The sequence below is a fragment of the Thalassophryne amazonica genome, chromosome 14, assembly GCF_902500255.1.
Source record: "Thalassophryne amazonica chromosome 14, fThaAma1.1, whole genome shotgun sequence".
NCBI classification, from domain to species: Eukaryota; Metazoa; Chordata; class Actinopteri; order Batrachoidiformes; family Batrachoididae; genus Thalassophryne; species Thalassophryne amazonica.
Genome location: NC_047116.1, coordinates 7069842 through 7094439, shown reverse-complemented (window position 1 = coordinate 7094439; position 24598 = coordinate 7069842). Strand labels below are relative to the sequence as shown.

General features: G+C 42.2%; 1 pseudogene; it reads left to right on the top strand.

Annotated features, from left to right (window-relative positions):
* Positions 1-2184: 2184 nt before the first annotated feature.
* On the top strand, positions 2185-10505 carry LOC117525256 (annotated as a pseudogene).
* The last annotated feature ends 14093 nt before the right edge of the window (positions 10506-24598 follow it).

Sequence of the window (24598 nt, the reverse complement as noted above, 5' to 3'; positions counted from 1 at the left end):
TTTAAAAAAACAGACAGATTAATTAGTATTGAGAATAATCGTTAGTTGCAGTCGTGGGATCACTCAGGCTCGGTAGAAATGGGTTTGCATTGATGTCATAACCTTTAAATAATTAATATCTGAGAAAAGTAAAAGAGCCCTTGGAGGAGAAAATCAATCAGACACAGAGAGCACATGAGACAAGGGTCGAGAGAGAGGAAGAAGAAGATGGTCAGCAGTCAGGCATTAGGCTGAACCCCACCCCGGCCAGCTTCAGCCCACCGATAGGGATCTGATGAGGACTTCAGCTCTGCTTTCATCATGATGTCTGGACTAGGACCCATGCCTCAGTCCTCCTCTAAAATCAGACATGTCTGGATCTGGTCTTGGCTTCCGGGTGATTTTCAACACTTTGGCTTCTTTCCTGAAATTTAAAAAACCAAAGGAGATTCCCTCAGTCATGTGTGCCAAACTTCATGGACTAATGTAGATCAAATGACTCATCAGGATCTGGACTGAACAAATGTTTGTTTCAGTGACATTTTAATTTTATTTCATTGACCTTTGATTATATTTAATTTCATTATTTTATTGTGACATTTGAGCATTTATTTTTTATTATGACTTTATTATTTCTTTGACATTTGATTATTTTTTTCATTGTATGTATGTGTACATCTGCAGACCAATCACATGCTTTTGCACAGTCCCATTTGGGACTGCGGGACTACGTTTTATTTATTTTAAAGTGAACATAGTTTACCTGTTTGACTTTTTTACTTCTTATGGAAGTGTTTTTTACTTTTCTTTTTTATTGTTGTTTATGCACCAACAACACTTGATCAAATTCCTTGTATGTGAGAACTTACTTGGCAATAAGTTCAGTTCTGATTCTGATTGATACTTTACTATTATTTCATTGTGACATTTGATTATTTAATTTTATTATTCATTGGGAAATTGTATTATTTCATTTTGTTATTTCATTGACATTTGATTATTTCATTTTGCTGTTTCATTGTGACATTTGATTGTTTTTATTATGACATATTATTTCATTGACATTGATTATTTCATTTGATTAATTTATTGTGACATTGTGCTGCTTATCCGGGTCCAGGTTGCGGTGGCAGCAGACCATGCAGCTCATCCCAGACTTCCCTATCCTTGGGTCAGTCCTGTAACTCTTCCTGGGGAAACATGAGACTCTCTGAAGTCAGCTGGGAAATATAATCCCTCCAGCATCTCTTGGGTTTCCCCCTGGGCCTTCTCCCTGGTGGAAGTGCCTTGAAGACCTCTCTTGGAGACGACTGGGGTGTGGGGGGGCAATCTTCACCAGATGGCCGAACCACCTCAGCTGGCGAAGAAGCAGCAGGTCTACTCTAGGTCCCTCCCAGGTAATCGAGCTTCTCACCCTGTCCAAGAGTGTAAGCCCAGAAAACCAGATGGAGGAATCTCATTTCTACTGCTTGTATCCACAACCTTGTACTTTCGGTCATTACCCAAAGCTCATGACCACAGGTCAGGATGGGAGTGTAAATCAACTGACAAATTGAGAGCGTCACCTTCCCTCGCAGCTCCTTTTTCACCATGATGGACCGGTAAAGGAAAGGGTCCATAGAACATCAGACGCTGCCCCAATATTTGAATCCTCCACCTGTGGAAACAGCTCTCCCCTGACCAAGAGGGGACAATCCACCCTTTTCCAACTGAGGACCATGGTGTCAGATTAGGAGGTGCTAATTCTCATTCCAGTCGCTTCACACTGTGCCTCAAACCTGCTCAGTGCACATTAGAGGTGAATGCCCCATGAAGTCAACAGAACTACATCATCCACGAGAATTCAGAGGTCACCAAACTGGACACCCTCCAATCCTTGACTTCCTGTCCCTAAAAACCACAAACAGGATTGGTAACAGGGGCAGCTCATCACCCACAAGGAGGAACAAAGGGCCTGTTGATCTGTTCTACAGGCAGTGGACAGGGACAAAAACCCATAACATCTGACACTCTGTGTATTATTATGTAATTTTATCCATTCATTTTGCCATTTGATTGTTGATCTGATTGTGGTTTTGTGTTTTAAATCACTTGTTTTTGTTGAAAGTTGAAAAACTAGATCTTTACTGTCGTTTCTCCATTTTGTCTGTGTACTTCCTCTTCACCATTTCCTTTTTTTTTTTCTTCCCTTTCTTAGAGGGAAGTCACATTTCAGATGATCACTGTATGGTGAGCTGGTGATTCAAAAGAAGTCAAAAGAGGATAAAACAAGAAGCCGATCCTCAATTTGTTTCCAGTCTTCACATGGAGCTGATATATTACTATTTTCTTCCTAAAAACCTGTCTGGCTTTGTTTGGGTCCGCTGGCGTCTTCCTCTTTAGCGTCTTCAACTCCGGCATGAGGCTTTCCTTGGAAACTTAGTCGTCTCCCAGAGGTGTTCCTCTGAAAAGGAAGATTATTTTTTGAAGGAACACCAGTTTTTGGATTGATACAGGGATCTGGATCAGTCAGCTTTTGGGACTAATCCAAGTATGGGGCTGTGGATGTTGCCAAAGGTCCTGTGGCCTTTTTGGAAAATCTAGTTGAGAGGTTTCCTGCTCAGGGGGAAGGCTCAATAATGGAGGGTCTTGAAGAACTTGATATGGTTGGAAATATCAGTCCGGCCCTGGAGGCCACCGAAGACTTTATTCACTGCTTAGATACAATGCCGAGCCAAAGTCAAAGCCAAGGTCAGGCAAACCTGCAGCATCCCAGACAGCCGAAGCAGCTACAGGAGGTCCCCACTGCCGCCCTGGAGAAGCTGAGCTCCAGTGGTATGTGGAACCTTGTGGCCAGGGAGCAGCCAGAAGTGGGACCGTTGGGCCTCGCCTGGGCCGATCACCAGCCGCCCTCAGCCGTCAGTGTGCTGGGTCTGGGTGTGGGTCTGAGACACGGCAAGAGAAGTCGAGCACGCTCCACCAATGACCTGGCAGCACATAGCAAAGACTGTACCAACGCAACCGCCAACACCTCGTCCAAATCTGCTTTCAAGAAGGGACACTCCCGGTCCAGGTCGGATGTCCACTGCCGTCCTTCTGTCTACACTGACAATGGCCTTCCCGCCGTGGACAGCAACACACTGAAGAACATGATCGCCAACCATCAGCAAGAGGGTGAGTTCAGGTCACATGTGACCTATAAACTGAGAATGTCTCGACCTTCAGCTTCAGCAGCTCCAGGAATGGCTGTAAAGTTACACATTTGTTTTCATCTTTGACATTTTCTTCTGCAAGTTCTTAATGTTTGCATGAAAGTTCATACATGAAGCTTGCTGACTACATTTTTTTTTCTCACAGTCATCTTATATGTTGTTCAAACGACATTCCATTAATCTCTAACTGTGGTTGACACTTTGTTGCACTCGACTAACTGTGCAGAGTCGGTCCTCCAGTGAGTCGTGTGATGTTTCAGTTGTGAGCGAGAAAACGTCAGTTCTACTGGCCATTTGTCACCAAATTTGGTAGATACATTATGCATAGTGACCTCAAAGAAGCCTATTGATTTTTTTGGGGTGAGAAGGTCAATAGCGCATACTTTGTAAAAAATATTGTGTGAGCAATAACTTCTTTTTTTTTTTAATTGTTCATTTGTCACCAAACTTTGTATGTGTTACATATATTGACCCCAAGAATCTGATTATGTTTTGGGTCAGAGGTCAAGGCCACTGAGACTTACTTTGTGAAATTCTTCTGAGTGTAATAACTTCTTTCCTAATTGCCTGGTTGTTACCAAACTTGATATGTGTGTTTGGCAAGATGACACCAAGAAGCCTATTGGTTATGGGGTTCAAAGGTCAAAACACTGAACTGTACTTTTGTAAAAGCCTTCTGCAGAAAGTGGCACTTGTTGATGGCGAGTTTATCAGTGTCTTCCTAAGGTGCCATTTATTAGAGCACATTACACACCGATACAATTTTCACATAGCTACAACGTCTAGAGTTGCCAACTTCAATTAATAAGCGATTAACAAAATTGCTGGTGATATTTATTGTGTTGATTTCCTGGTCAGTTAACATTTTGTACATTAGAAGGGAATCCAATAGTTCCTTCAGAATGAAATTATCTCATAGGCTTTTTGGTTTCAGGTTAGGACATTGTTTCGTCTTCAGAGAACAGAATTTGCAATTCTTTTTCTTCAAATTTAAGGCTTCACGTTAACATTTCCATGGCACCTCCTTCACATTTCAGGCCATTAATCCAGTTTTGATACAGAGTGATAAATAAACAAAATAAAAAACAAGAACATTGCTAGGGTGGCAGTGTAGTCTCGGAATGCTGGTACCACGTGTTCTCTCTTTACAATTTAGAAAAATAAGTAATGATATTATGAAGAAGGGACAATATTTTGACATACCATTAAATAAACAAATAAAAACAAATTGGTTTTAACACAAAAGTTAACACACTATAGGGTCAAATCTAAATGTATGGATCAGTGGGATCCACCTTTTCTTAAATACGTCTGTCATGTTTGTTTAGTGGTTATCTTCTCCTGTAATTCTTTTACAATTGCAGAGAATATATATATAATATATATATATATATATATATATTATATATATATATATTTTTTTTTTTTTTTATCAAAACCAGGACTTATTTAAAAGTGTTGTCAACTCAATATTTACAAGCTATGGCTTTTCCTGTATTTCCAAATATCGTGCTGCCACCAACTGGTGCCGCAGTTGTAGTTAATTTTCTGCAGTAGAATTACGACAGCAGGTGGATTCTTAAAAGTGACTTGTGTTCCACATGGATTGTAAAGATTATCCACCAATAAATCCACCCAATGTTTTGTTTTAACCTAATTGTTGCCCTCATTGAGCACCAATGTCACGTCCTCATTAAAAGTGAAATATTTCTTCTTTCAGTCTGGAGCGTTATGTCAAAGACACGTAGGTGTGCTGTGATCAGTGAGTAAAAAGCTGTCCGGAGCTTTCTGAGGGAAGAAGTTGTGGGTTTTTGTGCGGCTCAGAGGGGTGTATGAGGTACTTACGCTGAAGCATCCTCACAGAAAGCAATAATGACACAAGATGATGATAAGTTGAAATGACACAGCTGTGCTATGACAGGCAGAGCACCTGATCCACAAACACTAAACCACCGTTTGTTTGTGTGTTTTGGCCTTGTGCAGGCCTAAGGAGATTGTCGGGGATCCTGAGGGATAATGGCCTGTAATCCTGTCAGCAAATAGACTCAAATGAGGGTGAGAGAAGAGGGAACCCAATTACCCGGCTCCTGATATTGGCAGGATTATTTAGCATAGCATATGTGTGAAAAGGCATCAGGTTATTTGGTTTGGCTCGGCGTGTATTGTGTGCAGCGGCAAAAGGACGCCGATAAGCATAAGGCAGCACTTTAGCTCGCTCTCGCCATGTTTCCTCATTCTCATTGGGAACAAAGTGGCTTGTTTGGCTTTCCATTAGTTAGAGCTAGAGAAGATGTTTGTTGTTATTATAGGTAGAATCATGTATAAATAATACTGGATTTATTATGAGGTGGCTTTTGGGCTTTTTATTTTTGTATAGTGTCTGCAGAATTCTGTTTAAACACACACATGGGAAGGACTGCACTGGGGTTTGTTTGTGTGTGGAAATGGACATTTGAACAATTCTGCATTATTTACAACACCACCCTTCCACCATACTTCATTCATATAGCCTCCAAAGTTTGGCATTTCAAGGTCACCAAAGGTCCAAAGTCATATGGCCGACAGAGAGCTGATGCTGTAACTTTATATTAGCGTTTTAATAATTCTAAATATCTCCTGTTAGTCCATGAACCATTAGTCAATTTTGACCTAATACTCAGTACTCTTTCAGGCAACTAGACGGCACTTAGAATTCAGCCTCAGTGTACTGTGACCTACACAAATGTATGGTGGCCATCCAAGGGTGGTAGCTGTAGTCAGCAGGGGCAAAGTTTAAAAGTGCTCCAGTCATATTGAAAAGTACACCTCATTATTTGTGTGATCATAAAGATAGTTTGGAATATCTATGACTGAATGTTGTGGAGTTATAGGGTAAAAACAAAATGGTGACAAAGGACAACTTCAGTTTGTACAGGGGTCAAAAGCTACATTTGCTCCAGTTTTGGTTAAAAAGTGATGAAAATTATTGGTTGCAATTTAAATATGGGCTTTTTCCTCTTCAAGAGGCATTCTTTAACACATAGGTGTCAAACTGATTCCAGAATGGTCCAAGAGGTTTTCTTTGTAAACCACCACTGATGACTGATAAACCAGTGATAAACTGATTATTCACTGATGAACCCCACTCGTGATGGGCATTGGGGATTGCAATTATTTCCCATGAACGAGGAATTCCCAGTAAGTGCGGGTCATAAGCTTGCGTTGATTAAGTCCCTGCCCTTTGTAGCACACACGCCCTCGCTAACTACCGATTGGATGATTTAGTGAGGTCCTCGGATCGGCCCCGCCGGGGTCGGAACACGGCCCGGCGGAGCGCCGAGAAGACGATCAAACTTGACTCTCTAGAGGAAGTAAAGTCGTACAAGGTTTCCGTAGTGAACCTGCCGAAGGGTCAAACCCGGGGGAGCGGGTGGCTACATAGAAAAGTCCGGAGGATATGGTAATAAATGAGTTGTTAGAGAAAAGTCCACTGTTGAAGACATTTAAAGACTTTTTTCACATAATAATAACAGTAGTAATAACAATTCTGAAAATGACATTATTTTAACAACAAAAATATCATTCAATTTATCTTACTATTGAGTGTCCTATTTTTACTATTGCAGTGCTGCAGTAAGTGGAATTTATATTTAAAAAAGACAAATCCTGAAAATTAAATACAGAAATAAACTGTGTTTTATGCAAGATTGCACCAAATGGCCCCAATTTGATTCAGTATTGAAAATTTCCCAAAGGGTGTGACCCTGCCGCCCATGCCAAGGCCTTTGCTGAATGCGCATTTCAGATCACATACGACAGCCCTTTCTTGTGTTCTAGATGCGGTAACACCCAGATCTGGATCTGTCATGGTGAAAGGGTGATGTGAGGTGGTCATCTAGAAATGTCATAATGTGCTAATCTTCAAACAAAATTCCAGGACAATCCAGGATTCCATGGTTGACCTTCCAGTTCCCGTCTGTCTTCATTGATGTGCGGTTTGAGGAGTGTGTTTCTGTCAGGTGGTGAAGTTAAGCGGGTTGTGCGAGTCCACTGTTGATGCCGGTTGAAAGCTCGTGGTTGTGGAAGTTGGACTTTTAACGGAGTGTGATGTCAGAACCCACCATGTGTTGATGGAGGCTAATTGAAGAGACCAGTTTCCCTCACCAGCGTGTCCCTTTCTAATCTCGACTCTCCGGAGCGCGACGACTGCCAATCAACCAGATCTGACTGCAGCTAAACCTTATTTGCATATTCATTAGTTCCTTAAGTAAAAGGTTTGTTAACATGCAACCTGGCGGACCTGCGGCTACGCCACGCCTGCTGCTGTTAGCATAAGATTGATGAGGCACTCCACCTCCTGGTTAACAAAGGGCTCTGAAGCTTTTTTGCTTCCTGACAGATGGAGCGCCAAAAAAGAAACACAATATCTGCTAATTAGGCTGGTTTTGGGGGAGGTTGTGATTTAATCAATTAGTAAGATTAAGGAGGCGATAGAGGGTTTTGTACTTCATTAAATTAAACAAAAATTACAAAAAGACATAATTTTCTCTGTTGCCTCTGGTATTTATTGCCCAGGTTTTTTAATGGGCGGGGGGGGGGGGTGAGGTGTTGACTGTTCCCCCTTTGAGATTTCTGCCACCAACCCACTTATTGAGAGTAAATTAAATTAGATTTTTTTCTGCTCAGATTATTTGAAAAGCTGAACAGCAGCATCTGTTTAGGGGAACAATGTCCAAGTTATCCGGGTCATTTTCAGACCTTGTTTCAAAAATGGTTAGAGAGAGTCCAAATGCGTTTATAGACTCATTCACTTTCTTATTTCCCACTTCTGTTTGGGATTGATGGCTCCAGTAATCCTCCTCCTCCTCCTCATGGACTTTTCCCATCCAGAGCCACTTTATCCTTCCTCTTTTTCACTTCACCTGTACTTATCAGGGTGGCGGACGCAGGACAGACCCCGCTGTAAGAACAAATCCAACAAGTGGCTCGATTGCCCCCCCCCCTCCCCCCTCCCCCCCCAGCGGTAGACTGGACTCTGGGTACTCCTCGGGTTTAGTGAGGGGTTACTCCTTGGGTTGAGTGGCGCAATGACCCCCCGAAGGTGGACCTGGACGCCTGCATGGACTCTCATCAATTGCTATGTGTTGTGTTCTGTGTTGTAACCCTTTTGGTAGAATGGCCTAAGCAGTAGGTCACCCCTTTGAGTCTGGTCTGCTTTAGGTTTCTTCCATAATATCATCAGAGAGAGTTTTGCCTTACCACTAGGGGTTGAAAAGGTTAGACCTTATTTGTGTGAAGCCCCTTGAGGCAGCTTTGTTGTGATTTGGCACTACATAAACTAAATAAATTGAAATAAAAATTTAGTTGAAATTTTAAACCAGGGTCCACTAGGGGTGTTACTCCGTCACACTTTGGTGTGAGTCTTGGTTTCAGGGTCTAATCCAGTCTGGGACCATGTGGTGGTGCTGTGCATTGCTGCATCCACCACACGACTGAGCCGCATTGGGCGCTGGATGCCAACCATTCAGGCATACAAAGAGTTCATGCCCAGTTCTCAAAAGTAATTATGTGTGAGCCACAGCCAGGTGAAGCATGGGCGTGTCTTTGGCCTTCTCCAGCCAACGGGGTCCTCGACACTGTCCTGGACCTTCTCTCAAACGAGTGGTAACTTTTTTTCCAAGAACTACCCCCCCACCCCTTGCTTGGGACTTTCCACTTTTCATCCAAAGATGGATATTTGTGGACATTTCTGCTTAAAGGGAAGACAGAGAACATGTAGCTGGATGATAAGCGATTTTATTTTTCATTTATTTACACTGATCTACAATTTCCTTCATATGTTACCTACTTGGTGAGCCAAAGAATTTAGTGAACCAATTCCTGTATTTTAAGTGTAAAAATCTGAAGAATTTCTTAAAAAAAAAGCATGTTTTTTTTTATTTAAAGCCAATGTTTCTACCACCAGTGTTCTTGATAAATATGTGACTCATCTGTGAAAGCTGAGATTGCTGTCCAACATTTTAATATTCAACACATGACCATTATACTTAAAGGAAAGTACTTAAAATGGGAATAACTGAAAGTATGATAAAATCTAGAAAATGCTCCTGAACCCCAGATGGTTAAAAATCGCTCGGGAGTGTTTTTGTATTTTTCCAGTTTTCTGTAAACTGATGCAGTTTAACGGTTTATTGATGTCTTTTGTCTGTTTTGTTGCTGCCTTGTGTCTCGTGCAGCTGATAAAAGCAGCAGCGGACAGCGTGGTGAAGCAGGGCAACATGGAGCATCGTGAGGGGCCCCGGGGCCGCTGGGCATCCTGTCATGTCGAACTGACACCCCTGCGAGCTCCGCCTATACACACTGGACAGCAGTGCCAACCGCCAGCTCTGGACCGCCTTCTCTCTTGTCGCATTGCCAGAACATCGTGTGTCCGGCCCCCTGCAGTCAGTCTGGCCAGATCAGCCATGCCGGCTGACCACCGCACGCTCCAAGCGTTGTTCTTCAACAGCACACATCTGCAGCTCAGAGCAGCCAGCCAATGGGAAGCCACGGAGTGGCGACGGCTGATTTGGGAGAAGGTGCTGACAGCCAGGCCCATGAGGCAGGAGAAGCACCAGCGAACTCTGCCTCTGAAAACCCACAGGGAGCCAAGTTTTCCCACACCGATGTCACCTTCCTCTTCACCATCGCCGTCGGGACTTGACACCAGGCCTGATGGCGACAGTGACATGCCCACTTCAGCAGATTCCTTGAGCGTGTGCCAAGCAGACCCACCACCCTACCTCTGTTCACCCAACGCTACCACGACCATCCATCAAAGCCGGTCTGCTGTACCAGCTATTGGATCAGAACAACTGGCGTTCCTTCACATTTGTCCTGACCAGATCAGCTCTGCAGGCTTTCCCTACTGAGGGCCGCGGACCCGTGTCTAACCTGTTGTCCAGTACCCATTGACCTCATGTTTGGCCATTCACTACAATGGCGAGTCAGAGAACGAAGATTCGTGCTTCCAGGCTGCTTTCCCCGAAGAGGTTCTCCGACTTCGAGCGGAGAGCCAGCTGAAGATGCAGGAATGGGTTGAGGCTCTGCAGGGTGCGGTGGGAGCACAAAGGCCCCCCCTGGCAGAAGTGGGGGAATCGGGGAGGGAGCTCCTCCAGGACTCCAGGGGGTGATGTTAAGATCAAGGTTGTCTCGGAGAGGCGACGCGGGAGTTCCAGAGAGCCAAACGCCAGTCGGTCACCACAAGTTTTCTCAGCATTCTCACCTGTCTGGCGGTGGAGAAGGGGCTGACTGCGCAGAGCTTCAGGTGTGCAGGTGAGTGACCTTCACAATAAAACACACACTTTGTCTGTGACCTGAAAGTAATATTTGATTGGCAGAATTGAAATATTTGAACATTGACAAATCGCAAACGATACTCCTGCAGATAGATTTACTCGAGTTGTTCACGTAGGGTTCAGATTTCATGAATTTTGATACCTAGTTTGGCATCAAACAAATCTTTGACAACCACTTATGAGCCTTTGTGCTGTTGCTTTCAGTAAATTTCAGCATAATTCACAATGATCCCTGGATTTGAACTGATTTGCCCAAGTGATGTGACATTTCTTCTCATTGAGTTCCACATGGGGAATCTTTGACAGGTGATTTGCGTCAGTAATCCGATCATGAGTCACATTGTTGCTCTCTTGTGTTTGTTCGTCCTTTAACTCGTTTTTGAAACCATAGAAGTTCCTGTCAGAGAACCACGTGTAGATCGTGAATGGCAGAGGCCTCCTTGTGCCTGTAAAGCTACTGCAAGTGGGCTGTGCGTTTCATTAAAAGTACATAATGTCTGATTTTCAGTTTTGTAATAGCCCGTAAATCCAAAATCTTTGATTATTGTAAAAATGTAATCAGAAGTAATCAAACAAGATGGAGCACAGTAGATTTTCCTGGGTTATGGTGTTTTTAAGTCTGGGAATGACTAGTATAGACAACATTTAAGAGCTTTATTTTTATGGGAAAAAAGTAAGTTCAGTAAGACGATTCATGTTTAAGTGTATTTATTGCAGCAGGGATAGCTTGAATTTGGTGTCTAGGCACAAACATACACATTTCCCCAGTCGGGGGCCCCGATGGATGGTGGGGTGGGGGGAACGGGGTCGAACAGTGGCATTGGCAGCATTTGACAGGCAGAGGTTGAACTAAAAACTGCCATCACAAATTGCCCACCCAATTTGGAGGGAGTGTTTAGTTGACCGTGTAGACAGTGTATTTTAGAAGGAAATATGTAGTAAGTATTATGTGGAATAGTAACCACATTCAACCAGTTCCTGATTTTTGGACGTGTATATGAAGTAAGCAGCTTTTGTAAGTAGCTCACAGGCTCGCATCATTTTTTCAGTATGTATAATTTGCTGGTTTGCTTACACTTTTGTGTTGCTGTTGGCTAATCTGTATAAAATTTGATGACTAAATTTCTGAGGTGGGATCCACATTAAATGCCAGTTTGCATCTTATTGATGTGTTGCAGTGGTTACGTCCAAATGAAAGCGGATAATTGTCATTTTGTTGGTCCCACTGACAGTTGTGTAAAGTAATAGTAACTATGTAAATATACCATTCAGATCCCCTCAGATTTTGAGCTTCATCTTTAATGTTGTTTTTTTCCTAATTGAACACAAACAAAACTAAGATTTGACTCTTTCGATGTTGCTAGTGAGGTATTTCCACTGAGGTCAGATTTTGAGGAACATGTCCTGAACCTGACTCTGTCATTTTAGCAAGTTGGATATTTCTTAGTGTTTCCTGTCTGGGCTGAACTGGTTTTGGTTTTGCTGAATCCACTTAACGTTTCAGTCCTCGAACCCCTGCAGTGAAGCTGGAGATCAGCTGCTGTCATTCAGAGGTTTGGGGTGTTTCCGGGAGTTTTGTTCTCTTCTGGCCTGTTTGAATGTTATTGTTGCTGGACTCCACGTCGGGGCCCTCGGAAAGGCTTTAAATGGCAGGCGTTGCTTTTCCTCTCTCTGGGTGTGAGACCTCGGCTCTCTCTCGCTCTCTGAGGAGCGCTTTGAATACGCCCGCTCGCTCGCCTCCCTTTTTATTTGTAACAACTGGTTTATTAATGCAGACCTGGTGGAAAGGCCGGCTGAAACAGGAACAAGGACGGAGGCCGTCTGGGGCCAGCTGATGATAATTGGTGGAGAGAAAGAAAAAGCTGAATGGATGAATGAATGAAAGCGACCTGGGGATGCTGCTGTGGTCAGCCCTGATCACATGTTTGATTGAAGGGTTTCTGGGTAAAGCTGGATTGAGGCGACAGCTGGATACGTCCCATTTCTATAGCCAGCACACCTCTGCTCACTCAGGCTTTTATTCCTTCCTTTTCCTGCTTTCTCTCATTCATTCATTCAGATTCAGTGGCCCTGTTCTCCCTCACTGTGCTCCTTTAGCGTTCCCTCTTTTTCACTCTTTTTCTTGCACTAATGAACCAACACCCAGCACTTTATCATCTGTCCACACTCCTCACAAATCATAAAACATTATCAAATAGGGAAATAACCAAAAGCGTATGTTAGCTTTTATTCTGGAGTTCAGGTGTATGTTTGACCTTTGACATTGGTTGACAGGATTGGAAAACTGCTTTTTCTGAAGGTTCTCAGAAGTTTGATGTTTGGACGTGATGTCAGAGAATGTAGGATGAACCCAGAAACACGTAATACCCCAAACATGGTGGACTATCCAAAGAGAAAAACCATCCAGCAGTCTGTCCTCTGGAGTTATTTTTAAGAATAACCTGCTTTCTGGTCCACTGGTCAGGTCAGGTATGGGAGCAAGCACTGGTGATGTATGTCACTGCAGGAACCACCTTGAGTGCTGGATGGCAACTGCCCAGGCAGACAATCGAGCTGTCCCCACTCCACAAAACTAGCCATCTGTCTTCCGCAACCAGATGACATCTGGACATCCGCAACTCTTGCATGCTGGATCTTACCTGGAGAGACACTCCACGTGGCCAAAATGTCATCTCTGGATGATCATTCACAGTACAAACCTCATCTGAGTCTCCATAAGTGTCCATTTGTTAGACACAAAGTCATTCCAGCAGTATCTCCAAAGAGACCAGATCCCAAAGACACTGACTTGTCACCTTATATCCAGGTCTTACAACCACACACACAGCAAAATAATCAGTGTTAAATTAACACCGACTGTGCTACTTAACACTGGTGATATTTTCAGTGCAGCAAGAGCAGAATAGAATAGAATAGGATAGACTAAATTGTCTGTCCCACAAAGGTCACAGAAATTATTCTTCAACAACTGGCTCATAAAACACATAAAATACTCACAGAAAATTCACTGAGAAAAGAGGGAAAAAAAATTAATTGATTGATTGATTGACAGCACAAGCGTCTATCTGGTCTTATTAAAGGCTACTACAGCGGAGGGGATGACAGATTTCTTATAAATATTTTTGGGCAGGAGGACCCTGAAGACCTGGATCTTCATCGTCTTCCACAGGTTTCAGCATCACCAGACACCTTGATCCAGGAACCTCACAAATAATTAAGCTCTTACCAAGCATCTGTAAATCTCAAAAAGGCTGAGGACCTGGGAACATGAATGCCACTGTTGAGATGAATCACTCTCTCAACAAGCTTGACACTGTCGCTGTACAGACGCACACCCTGATGGCCATGTCCAGGAAGTCATTGAAATACTGGAGTATAGCCAATATTGATATACATTTTTACAATGTCCAAAAGATACATATGTGTTGTCACAGCCTTAAATGGAACATTATTAACTGGTATTTATTTGGTTTATTTTTGTTCTAACCAGTCCAGGAATGACTATTTTAAGTTTGAAACAAAGGGCCCCTTCACACATAGTGAGAATAAAGTACAACTCAGGTCGACTCACGGCGGAACAGCTCGAATGATCGAACCACGAAACACTGCGCCGATGGGCAGGCGTGCATGATGCCGGTGCGATGGTTTGTGCACGCAGGAACACACTGCCAGCTGCTGCACGGTGTGTAACCACATTGTGCAGCTGCTGTGAAGAAAAAAAAAATACATGTTGCGACAGTTTTGTGCACGGAGGAACACAGCAGCTTTTCACAGCAGCTGCTGAAATAATAAAAAAACAGAAATTAAATGCCACCCACAGGACTCCCGCACCTTCCAGAAGCTCTGATTGCCAGTCAAAAACTTTACCACTGAGCTATGATCGCTGTCTTGTGAAAGCTGCGGGAACCTACCTGATATGAGGAAGGGGATGGACGTATTTAAAATGAAATTAACCCACACACCATATAAAAACACTGCATTTATCAAGCGGGCAATACAAATATGAGCCGTCTGTTCCTCTGTAGATGATCCATGTCACAGACGTACAGTCATGAAGGGGCTGTTAAATAACCCTGGTTAAATAAAAAGGAAAAAAAACACCACGGGATTCGAACCCACATGCTCTGATTACCAGACGGAAACTTTACCACTGCGCTACAATCACTGTCTTGTTACAGGAGCGTGAAGTGATATATGTTTTTATGTATTTCCACACAAGCACACACACACGTGCGTGTCCGTCACAACATGGGACGTGTGCTGCAGCTGTGATGTCCCGAACTGCAGATGTCCCAATAGCTGTGGGGCAGCCAGCCACACCCCCTGTCCTGTCAGCACACAAGATGTCACTCTGTGATCAGCTGGGAGATGCCTCGCCTGCAGGGGCGAAACACATGCACACATTTGTGGTGGGGGGAGCCAGTACTCTGGCACGCCACATGTACACTTGGCAACTTCACAGTTGTGGGGCACTTAGACAGATTTCACATCCAGCTCAACAGTGATTGTCTGCAGACTGTTGATGCAAACTGTCGTGTTAATAGTGCGATTGGCCACACATTTTCTAAGTGCCAAGAGCGGTGTTAGATGTTCGTGCGTGTCAGATGGAATTTGGCCCGACACCTGCCACGAGAGGGTTCAATGGGCTCTCACAGCGCACACTCTGTCTTTCAGCCGTTGGTGTGCGCAAAAGTTGTAGCAACAGATATGAGGTGTTGGAGGCAGCTACAAAATTACACATTGCACACGATTCCTGCTTCATGCGCACTTTCTGCGCAAATCGACCAAATTCGCACGATGTGTGAAGGGGCCCTAAAATGAGAAACTTCAAAATACAAAGTCTGCTCATAACAAACCAATTGGGGAACAAAAATTGTGGTTTAAAACACTGGTTCATATCAAGTATTTCTTATGAACCAGAACAAAATTGGTAACATGACAACCACATATTAGTCAGGTTATGTAATTTCATTGGAACTGGGTGGAGATTAGTAAACAATATGCTTTTGGGACGTTTGTGCAATAGCCAATCACTGAATGAATTATTAATTTTCCCCAGAAGCAACTGCGGTGGCCATCTTGGATTTGTAAAAATGGTGGCTTAAAATGGGAGTTTTTCAATATCTCATCTTTAGATTGTAAAAGAGGTTTTGATCTCAATGGGTTTTTTTTTATCTGGTTAAATAAAGGTTATTATTATTATTATTATTATTATTATTAGAGATGATGAGGATCTTAATTTCAGTTGCTAAATGCATATTTTCAGTGTCAAGGAATCCAGTTGTCCTAATTACAAAAATGTACTTATGTAGATAAAGTGCAGGGGTGGTGGCCAGGTGGTTAATGCGCTTGGTTTCAGTTCAGAAGGTTCCGGGTTCAAATCCCACCCCTGCCACATTTCTCCATGTAATGTGGAGTTGCGTCAGGAAGGGCATCCGGCGTAAAACCTGTGCCAATTCAACACGCAGATCCACCTTGGATTTGCTGTGGCGACCCCGAGTGCAAAAGGGAGCAGCCGAAGGGACTTACTTATGTAGATAAAGTCACATTTATGATTGGTCATGATTGGATTCTTTGTCTGTGAAAACATGTATTTAGCCACTGGAATTAAATCCTCATCATCTAAAAAATGTTAATAATTTAGATTTAGATAATTAGATAATAATAATTGAGATAGATTTCTGAAACAAATGTTGAAGAATAGCTTATCTACAATTACAAGTCGACAAAAGATCAAGTGTATATTTGAGAACAGTCACCGACTGTCATACCTGAAATCCAAAACATGATTACAACATAACTTGATCTGTAATTGCAGTCGGTGCACAAACAGACAAACCATAAGGCGAGGAGCAGGGCGGCAACTTCTGCAACATTTTATCATGATGCGTTTTCTCTGAGACGTGGGGGTGTGAGGAGGGGGGTCACCAAAGAACCTACTCCATAATAACTGTCAGATTATCAGGCGGCTTCCAGTCCTTGGTGGTTTGTCTTTGTCCTCATGACAGACACACCAAGCACGCTGTGTGACCCCCCCATGGTACCGGAGCAGGTTCTCAGGCCCCCAGCAGAGGAGGCTTTAGCTGGAGTATGAATCAGGAGATATGAGGGAATAGACAGCGGAGGGTTCACATCAAACGATTGACAGTACCCCCCCCCCCCCATCTTTCTGAAAGCACTCTGCGTCTGTGCACATTTTCATTTGAGTGTTCAGACGCTGTGAATGAGACACATCAAAGCTTCCGTTGTCTTTTAATACACACGTGCATCATGCACACATACACCCCCGTCCTCTCTGAGGAGTGGCGGTTTGAACCGCTGGCGGCCAGATGAAAGCTCCCGGCTCTCTCCCTGATGTCATCCCTCGCTCTGTCTGTTTGTCTGTGTGTCTCTCTCTCTCCTCCGTGCACTCTCGCCGGGCAGGTCAAAGTTAGCCACTACAGAGCGCCGCGGTGGAATCAGTAGACCTTTGCGTTGCATTTGAATTCCCATTCATCTTTGCTTCTGTCCCTCTGTCTCTCCATCGCAGAAAAGAGCAGGACCAGAAGAAGCAGCTGTTACTGTGCTGATCGAAAATTCCATTTTTCCATGAGATTTCGGTTGACTTTAATTTTCTGTTCATTTAGATAATCTCTACCTTTATCATTTGGTTGACAAAAGAAACTGAAAGCAATTTACTTTCTTGAGAATGTACCCAAAGATGAGTCTCACTCTGATTTTAACAATCCAATAGGCATATTCAATGACTTCTTTATATTATATGTTAATCTATTATTATATGTCCTTCTGGGTCTTATATGTCTCTTATTATATGTCCTAGCTCAGGATGTTCAACCTGCCCCAGGAACTGCTCATCATCTTCTACACATCCATCATCCAGCCTGTCCTGTGCATCTCCATCTCTGTTTGGTTTCCCTCCGTCTCCAAACTTGACAGACACAGACTTCAACCAACTGTCAGGTCTGCAGGAAAAAAATCATCAGAGCCAGCCTGCCCTCCATCCAGGACTTATACGGGTCCAGGACAAGGAAGTGAGCATGTAACATCTATGCAGACCCCTCCCATCCTGGAAACACAAAGTTTAAACTCCTCCCCTCTGGTTGACGTTACAGAGCTCTGTACATCAGAACAACCAGACACAGGAACAGTTTCTTTCCACAGGCCATCACACTGATGAACAAATAAACCTGTCAAAAAACTCACTCATTCATATACCTCATGTACAACTTAATGTTGGGAAAGTGTAGTGACACGGACCCACAACAGGGGGCGTAAATGAACGGACAATAGAGGGAGTTAAATTAGAACACTTTACTGTTGTGAATGTCACAACCACACACAGCAGATTACAGAATGAATACAAGTCAATTAATGAAGGTGTCGTGTGGGTAGGCTCGACGATAGGAGACGCCCGTCTGGAGATGAACTGGAACCACACGATTTCCACCGCCACCGAACCCGAAGGATACTGGAGCCACCAAGTCCCGAAGTCCCCAGGTGGCCACCGTCTCAGCGTGTCGGATCTGGTACTGCTGGCGGAGAACAAAGACAGTCAAGTGTGGGTGTGTAACACCCTGTAACAATAATGGTGGGAATTCCACCTCCACCTTTAACACACTCGTGCAGCGTCTGTTTAACCACTTATCTGACGGGACGTAGGATGAAACAGTCGCGACCCACGCCGGTCCTCTGGTTGACAGCTGCAACACAATAGCGCTTGAAATCACTGAATGCTGGCAGAGAAAGTTACCTCTCACAGAAGTCGATATCTCGGAGGTGTCATCCTGCTTTTATCCCGGGTGAGATGCAGATGATCGGTGACAGCTGTCATAGTTGATGAGTGACAGCTGTCACCTCGGCTGTTCCTGTAGGCGGCAGCGCCCTCTCGTGCCTGAAGCCCGCACTTCAGGCAGGGCGCCCTCTGGTGGTGGGCCAGCAGTACCTCCTCTTCTGGCGGCCCACACAACACTTAACTTCAGTCTGTTGTCTGTCTCGCGTATCTTTTTCTTTAATTGCACTTTTTATTTTCTTGCACATTTTATTACTGTGAATTATTCAGTGTTTAGTGTATATTTACACCTGCCGTACTTAGAGAGTGCAGCTCAAACCGAAGTCACATTCCTTGTATTCTGTGGATACTTGGTGAATAAAAGCTAGTCTTATTCTGATTCTTTTGCATAATAAACCATTCTAATAGACACTGTTGCTATGCTGAGGTACTCATAATTCATCACTAGATGGTAGTAATGTGTCGTGGTTTAAAGGGTAAAAAAGCAGTGAACGGTTTTCTTTCTTCTTCTTCCCCTCTTAGAGTTTATCAGATTGTATTTTTGATTAGTATTTCAAATCAACACACATTTCTTTTTTTAAATTCATATTCATGTGTTTGTTTGTTTGTTTGTTTGTGTGTGCGTGTGTAGTACAGGTGTAGGTGTTGGCCCTCGGGGGCCCTTGACATGATGAGGGATCCTGCAGGAGTCTTGAAGCTGGGAGCATCAGATCAAAGCCCTGAGGTGCTTCTTATTGTCCCCGATAATTGGATTTACTCTTGGAGGCTGCAATCGCAGTCACACACAGCATTGTGTGTGACTATTGTTGATGTGTGATGGACAAACGTGCACACGCAGACGGACAACATGTCAAACAGGATCTGTCCATCAGGCTTTTGTGAAACATTGCAGATTCGGTGTTGCATCAATCTAATTTTTATTGTTATTTATTTATTTCCTCTTTGGCCTTCATGGACTGCATTTATATAGTACTTTTCCATCTATATCAGAAGCTCAAAGCGCTTTACATTGATGCCTCACATTCACAAAGACACTCACACACTGATGTTAGGATGCTACCATACAAGGCGCTCACTACACCCGGGAGCAACTTGGAGATTAAGGACCTCGCCCAAGGGCCCTTAGAGATTTTCTGTCCAGTCAGGGTTTGAACTGAGGGTCCCCTGGTCTCAAGCCCAATGCTTAGCCACTAAAGCATCACCTCTTATCTTACAGTGCAGTATTATGTGTACGTGCAGGATATAAGCCTACTCATGCCTTCTGTTTCTGTTTTAGTAACATATTTAGTAACATTCTTCAAAAATTTTCCTGTTCTGTGGTTTTTGTAAAGACTGAATTGGTGTGTGCCTGAGTAATGTGATACCATTAACCCTGTCACATGCTATTTTTCAATCTTTAGGTTGCTTTCAATTCTTACAACACTGTAATCCACCTTCATTCAAATTAAGAAATAAATTACTCTGCCTTCCTCTTCTCCTCCTGCCTGGTGGATCCATCCTCAGCATCCTTCTCCCTATATACCCTGGGTCCCTCCTCTACACATGTCCAAACCATCTCAGTCTCACCTCTCTGACGCTATCTCCAAGCTGTCCTACCTGTGCCGTCCCTCTGCCTCCTGTCTTTTTGTTAGTGCCACCATCTGTAAGCCGTACATCATAGCTGGTCTCACTAATTGTAGACTTTTCCCTTCACTCTTGTAGATATCCTTCTGTTACAAATCACTCTTGCTGCTCTTCTCCACCCACTCCACCCTGCCTGAACTTTTTTCTTCTCCTCTCTACCACACTCTCCTTTGAGCAGTTAACCAAAAAAATGTAAAATTCACCTACCTTCAACACCTCTACTCCTTGCACCTTCAGTGTTCTGTTACCTCACTCATTTAGGTACATGTTCCTAATGACTTTCATTCCCCTTCTCTCCAGAGCATATCTGCACCTGCTCAGTTTCAAAATGGGGAATCGTGTAATGCCTTCTGAATACTTCAAAGTTCAGCATGCCTAGAGAGATGTCCATGTCAAGTTCTTGTGTCAAGAAGAATCAAAACCACTCATACGTCTTCTTCTTCTTTCAATAAGGGGTTTGTGCATAAACAAAATATGCATAAACTAAACAGAAATGTGTAACCAAGTGGCAGTTGAGAATTGTGTAACTGCATGGAGTTTGTGCAGTTCTGTACTTTCAGTGTCACTCCGTTTTTAAAGAACGGTCCATTTTTTTCTACTCATTTGTGCAACCAGAAAGTTTCCATAACATTCATCTATGTGTCTGGAGTGGGAAATTACACCGGATGTTCTTTCAGCATCTCCCTTATCATTCATGATCCTCACAGTGGATCCACTCATTGATTTTATTTATTTATTTTACATCAGTTGCCCTTCTTGACACAACGCCACATTACATCTTGAACCGGGAACTTTCTGTTTTGGACCACTCGTCCACCACGCTGCAGGTATCACACCGGACAGAGCAGGTTATTGTTTCATATAAAATACAAAGTGTATTTGCATGTTAAAATAAATTATCCCAGGAGTACATTTATTGAACACACAGATACGTGAATGTTGTTTCCATGGAGACCAAGCAGCCACTCTGCTCTTCAATAGCGGCTGAGTGAGTCTGGGTCCTCAGCTATTGTGTGTGTTTGGTGGCTCGGGGTGGCGGGGGGGAGAGGTGTCGGGTTGGAGGGCTGTGAGACACACCGACTCGACAGATGAAAGTGCCGCGTGTCCTCAAATCTAATCACAATTTAGTCATCACTCCAGGATGGTATGATCAAAATAAAGAAGGAAACAGAGCAGAGAGAGGCCTAAGTGCAGGAGACGGTCCTCTCCCTGAACATGATGTTTATTTGTTGTATCCATCCTTCGAGCTGAGAGGGTTTATAGACAGAGACGTTCTGAAAACGTGTCCTCTGGACACATAACAAAAGAAGAAAGTCAAAAAATCCACTGTTGTCTTTCTGTAGTTGTCGCTCTGTTTGTATTTGCACACTCTTTGTGATTCAGCGGGATTCACAGTTGGGCTGCTTATACATGGACGTGGGTTTTTCTAGGTCATGTTACTGATCTGTGTCCATAGACAAAAACACTTCATGTGTTCTACTTTTGCACCATTTGTTTAAATTTTGTTGCTTTTACAGTATTTCACAATTGTTAAAACACATTTGGTGAAACCTCCCAGTCTTTTATCAAAACTGTCAACACAAAACCCAGATGCTCAAACTAGAGTCACAGAACCTTTGAATCATTTGCATAATCAAATAATCGCCTCAAAACAGTTCAAACTGTGCTCAAAATAGAGGTGGGCGATACCGGGAATTTTGGTATTGATCTGATACCAAGTAAATACAGGCCCAGTATCGCTGATATCGATACTGATACCGATACTTTTTCATATATAAGCTTCGTAGATCCAAAGGATCCAAAAGACCTAGGATAGAATTTCGCCAAACATTGTACATGACAACATAATACTTTATTATCACAATCAACATTTTTGTTTAAAAAATATCACTCAACACAACCTAAACAAAATCTCCTGAGGTAGAGGGCTGACAAATCACAATACAAGGGTGTGCTGCTCCATGTTGTGTGACACAGCGCAGCGCTGCTCTTACAGAGAGTAGACTCTGATGAATCTGCGTGCGCAGCAGTCAGTGCGTGCGGGAGAGAAAAAAGCTTGAGTATCGATCTTTTTACACGAGGATCGTTCAATATCAATACCAATGTTGGTATCGATATTATCAATATTAGGATTGATCCGCCCACTTCTAGCTCAAAACCCAAACATGTTCAATCATACACACAGTCAGCAACAATTAGAACATGACTGAATAGTCATTAAGACTCAACATCAAACGAGTGTGAACGCAGTGTTCAGGGCAGATAGTCTGGAAAAAAACAATACGTTTATTCTTATAGTAAATACATTTTGTGTTCACCCAAAAATCTACAGCTGACTAAGCAGTGGAGATACTGCAAACAATTCAGTACAGAATGTCTGGATATAACACTCGCATATAGTACAATACTGTCTAAACACAGTACTGCAAAAGGCCAAATAACAGACAAAACTGAAATGAAAAGTACATTACAGACTCCTTCTCCTCTGACTCAGAATCAACTCGGCTCCGTCCATACAAGAACATCCTTGTGGTCTTTCCATGGAATCCAACTCAAATTCTCTGTAAAAACAGATAAAGCTTCGTAAGTGTTACACAAAGACAGACCTGTGCTGTAGAGTGAATATACTCCTGATTTACATACACTACAATAAAGTGAAGCCTGACAGTATATAATATACTGTAGTCTTGTGCTATTGTGTAAAGGATCAGTACTGAATGTCATTTTGAGTGTACACTTACTGAAAACGTTGATCTTTGACCCTTTGAGTTGCACTCACAGGGTGCCCTGTACACTTGCTTGATGCACTCCGTTACGTTGGAGAACACAATCAGTGGTGGAAAGGCCGACACTGTTGGTTCCTTCAAAGTCTGTATTGTCTTTGAGAATTCACTGTTGTATTTCATGCAGTCTGATGGTGTTAATCTGGATGACCACATCAGCAATGAGAGCAAGAGGAGTCCTTCACTCTCATGTGGTACTGAAATGTACTGAAGTTGTGTGTATTGGGGGGGTTATGCACGTGTGTAATGGTTTTAACAACATATGAATGTTGCCATATGTGATCATATGTTATTATTATATTATTATTTTATTATCGTCTTCATTGTCTCAGTCCACCCAACTGTAAATTGGTTCCAACCTTGGCTGAGCAAGTGACCTGCGTCACAATGGCGTCCTGTCCAGAAAGAGTCGTGGCTTTTGTTACACAACGCAAATTCTATTTTATCACTGTAGCATTGCAGCTTTTTTATTGCAATGTTAATTTTTTTGTAACTTATTCTTTTTTTGTTCTTGTAATATTTCAATTTGTAATATGCTACTTTTTCATAAATACCTTAATTATGATTTATTCACACACAATAATAATTCATTCATAATTTATTTATTAGTGTGATAAATAAGTGTACAATAATATATTAAAAGCACACATCATGCATAATTAGAAATATAAAAATTTGTCCAGAAATATAAAACTGTCATGAGTTTAAAAATGATCCAGTCATGTGATTCTCTCACCAGGCATTGTTTAATTTAAAGTCAATTATAATGATTTATATTTCTGATCATTTTTATATTTACTGACAATTTTTATTTCTGGGCAATTTTTTATATTTATAGACAATTTCTATATTTCTATTTATGCATGATGTCTGCCTTTTTATGAACCATTTAACACTTTAATGAAAAGTATACGTTTTGCATGGGATTTTTAATTATTATTTTTAAAAAGTCAATACATATATGTAGTAATTTATTCAAACAAGAGCAAAAATTTATATGGGTGAGACCACTATTTATTTTATTATAGAAATGCAACGTTGTAACATGTAAATATTTTAAATGTTGGAATATTCTGACTCTGAATTGTGCTAGTAGATTTATCATTACATCTCATCTGTGATTTAAATAGAATTACTTTTTTATTTCAATGTTACAATTGGTTATGACTTTATAACCTTGTGTTTCAAACAGAGGATTTTTTTGAAATGATAATATAACATTTTTGTGTCATATTCTTTCGCGTGTCACACTTTATTCTTGAAACAGTAAATTGTTTTCATAAATGACAATTTATATGTACATATAAATTTGGATAAACTTATTTTTTCTAATTACAAACATGTGCTTGTATATTAGAATATTCCTTTTTGTTTTGTGTTTTGTTTTTATTTTGTTTCGCTCGTTGAACCCGGAACGTTTGTTGTGCTCCGTCAGTTTCCGTTCGGCGGTTTCGCGTTGACGGACTACGGATGACATAATGGTAAACAGAGTGAGGTGAGTTTCGGTTTATTTTTGTCTTATTTTTTTTTTTTTGTTATTGCCGTTCAAATCCACTGAGATTGTTTGCACGTTCAGCGAACAAATGCTGAGATTTAAAGCTGCAGACACTTTGTTCACGGATGGAGGCTAAATGCTGTTAGCCGACAGCTAACTAGCAGACCGGCTCACATCACAACAGCTGGAAACAAACAGGACAATTTTTTTTTTTAGTCAGACTGTATAAAAACATGTCAGTAACCTGTAGAATTAGACACAAATGTCATGATAGAATTTGTGGTGTTACCGAGTAATTAAGGCTGTGACCGTTTGTTCAGTGACAGTCTGAGAAAATAATCATAATGATAATCACTAATCTGAAAAATAGAGCTAGTAGATACTTATGTATAAAAAACATATTTTTATTGTTGTTGTTTTTA